Source organism: Chenopodium album, chromosome 4, assembly GCF_948465745.1.
Source record: "Chenopodium album chromosome 4, dcCheAlbu1.1, whole genome shotgun sequence".
In the NCBI taxonomy this organism is placed as follows: domain Eukaryota; kingdom Viridiplantae; phylum Streptophyta; class Magnoliopsida; order Caryophyllales; family Amaranthaceae; genus Chenopodium; species Chenopodium album.
This window is the reverse complement of record NC_137837.1, coordinates 1,192,650-1,195,861: the sequence shown is the minus strand read 5'-3', so window position 1 is coordinate 1,195,861 and position 3,212 is coordinate 1,192,650. Positions and strand designations below refer to the sequence as shown.

The 3,212-nt window shown below is 34.1% G+C and overlaps 1 long non-coding RNA gene across 1 annotated transcript; it reads left to right on the top strand.

The window, feature by feature from the left end:
• The first annotated feature begins 591 nt into the window (after window positions 1-591).
• LOC145626252 (uncharacterized) lies at window positions 592-2,855 on the top strand. Its single transcript, XR_014110977.1, has 2 exons — window positions 592-731; window positions 2,631-2,855. It is a non-coding gene; the product is annotated as an uncharacterized LOC145626252 (long non-coding RNA).
• The last annotated feature ends 357 nt before the right edge of the window (window positions 2,856-3,212 follow it).

Sequence of the window (3,212 nt, the reverse complement as noted above, 5' to 3'; positions counted from 1 at the left end):
AATAAGCATGTTGCAGTGGAAAGAGATATTTTGCTGTTGCATGTCTTGAGACTCTTGACATTCAATGACAGTAAAATCCTTCTTTCCCTGAAGTTTCTTCCTGTTGAGTGGTCAATGTAGAATGTTTAGGGCAATGCACTCAATGAGCCCCTACTTTTTCATGCATTGTATATTAAGAAACATCATGAACTTCAACGATGGATCTCCCAAGTTTACAAATTGCTTATCCGTCTTTCTCTTCTTATTTTTATTTTATTATTTGATATTAGGCTTGCAGGGGAAGGAGAGTTAAAAGCATTACTAACTCCATTATTGCAGTTGACTTGATGACTAATAATCTGTTTTGAGTAGCTCTTAAAGAGCATTAACCGATTAATTATTAGATGCACTTAAAGAAATCCACCCTAGGTAAAGTTATGGAGCTTCCTCGCTTGAGAAGATATATACAAGTTTTAGGGTTGGCTAAGATGATTCTTAATTCTATTTGCTCCACTTTTGTGCAATACCTCACCTACCTGAACTGTGTACATTCCATATTTGTCAGTATAGTTTTATATTTTTTTGACTGTTATCTGTGACCACTGCCTAATTTATCTAGTCTGCCCTAGAAGTTTTCCTTTTGCTTTCCATCTCTTATCTGCAGGGATGTTAGCAGGATGATTGTGTCACACTGTCAGGGACTTCTGTGTACATGAAGGAATATAAAGCTGATAATCTACTGAACTGTTATGGTAAGCTGTCTGACTTGTACCTAATAAAATCCTGAAGTTACTTTTGGTGCTTTGCAGTTTGCATTGTTAGAATCTTAGAGCAGAAATAATTTCTACTATTTTTGGTTTCTCCACTAAAGATTCATTAGTCAGATGTTGGTATACTTTTATTTGTACTATTGTTTACTTGCTTGCTTGCCATGCTTGGTTCTTGAGGTGTTCCTAATTTTTCGTCTATATCTTGCTGGGACATTGGGCTATGGGGTTCAGATCTATAGGTTAGATATTTTAAGTTTAGCGGTGCTGGTGGTAAATGGTAATAAAAAGCAGATAATTTGATCTACTAGTGATGATATAACGAACTTTCTGTTCCTGAATAAAATAAATGATCAATAAATTATCAACTTAAAAAGTTGGATGCCGTGCCTTGCAGGATATCAGATAAACCAATTTTATGTCAGTATATTTTAACTTAACCTTGCCTATGCTATTAAGAGTAAGTTAACATTCCATATTTCAGACTAGTTGAAGTTATCTGCTGAGAATTGCCACAAACTGTATTTACTTCACGTATGTACAGACTTTCTGCTGATTTTGCATAGGTGGTAGAGCCAAGTGACTTTTACTATTGCTGAATGATCATAAATTTAATTGGATATTGTTTTTTTAGTTGCTTTGGTCTCTGTGTATGCGTATGCGTGGAATTTCCAGTATCACTCAATTATGATGTAATGTATAGTCAAATCTGATGAGATGTTTAGAAGTATATGCTCAATTATTGATTGTGACTTGTGAGAGTTAACTGTTTTTTAAAACATCTATAACAAAAAAAACTCCCTCAGTTGGGAAATATTGAAATGCAAGTAAACATAAGCATAAATGTCTATGCATCAACAGATGCATGAAGTCAAATTTGAGGAAGTTCTTTTCTCCTTAACCAAGGTGTATCTATGATATTTTAAATGCATTAAGATTATAATTAAATGTGTGGTCTGTGATATATAATTTTGTACATTGCTTGGAACAAGACAATGCCATGCACATGCCCTGCAGATATTCCACTTGTTTAGTAATAAATACTACTAAAGTCTCATTTTCCCATATGTTCTATCGATATTGAGAAGCTCCTACCATTTTCATGGGATTGTCGATGAGGGAAACATTTGTTTAAGCATCATCAACCTGATTGTGGATTAGTAATTACGACTGATGCCCACATTCAAATCTAAACTACCACCATTGCTGTCATTTGCTTGTATATGTGTTAATTAAATGACCTATCGTTTTCTCTAAGTTGCTGTGTCTTGAAATCTGTGGATATCTGTACTTCAACCAATGACGTGGCTGCTCTACTAAGCACGAGCAGCTCACGTGCTAGTCGACATTATGCTTGAAAGTAGAGAACCACAATTCTTGACCAGTAATCAAGACGCCAAAATGGTTGCTTCACCTTATGCTAATAGTATTTGATATATGCTTCATGCACATGGCCATTGTTGTTGAATACAGATCTTTTTTAACCCGGAATTTTGCAGAAATCTATAGGTTAGTCATAGAGAACTGCTTTAATTTCTCCCAGTTTGATCAAATAATGATTGCAACACTTACTCCCAGTTGAATTAATCTCCTGATTGTCCTTATGTATTCATTCTAGTTGTGCACTGAATTTATAACCTTTCTGTTTCTCGTATCTTGTAGAGAGTTCTTTACATCTTGTATACTGTATCAAATATGATTATACCTCTTATCTTCAGTTTTTATTTTCAAATACAGCTACGTTTATCTTTTCTAATCCTTTTTGTTTCGAACTTTTCCAGCTTGAATTCGACATTTCATTTGATTCTGATTTTTTTTTTATTGATGTGTTCGACCTGTTCTTTTGGTGGTGGCTTCCAACAAACCTGGCTAACGTATACGGAGTACTTACAAGGCAGTACATGGTGCTATACATGTATGTCTCTTGAAACTAAGCAACAACTAGATGTTATGTTATGTTATATTTTAGGAGAGAACCAAGAATGTGGTATCTTTTGCATAGTGATTAATGTACAGGAAATATTGTAACATATAATTACAGGATTTCGAAATTATCACGTTTTATTCAGTACCTTGTAGCATGAATAAAGGATGAGCCTCGTTATCTTAGATACACTGTTGCAGAATTGCACTGAGTTTAATTACTGAGTTAACCTATCATACTTGGAGTGATAAAAGAGTGCCCTTATTATGCATATCTCATGTCCCTGATTTTTATGTTGCTTGTATTATCAAGTTTCTCTGCAAAATGGCAATTCCTTCGTTTTTTTTTTCAAGTTGTACCATATTGACTTTTGATAGACATTACATACACTTTGACCATCAAACAGAGAAGAGAAAGTACTTGTTTTTTCATCTAAGAAAGTGATTAAAGTATTGTGAAGTGTGAATACACCAAAAATCAGGGTTAGCAAATTATAAAGAACGTGAACACTTTCAAATTTTCAATTAAGTGAAGTTGCTCTT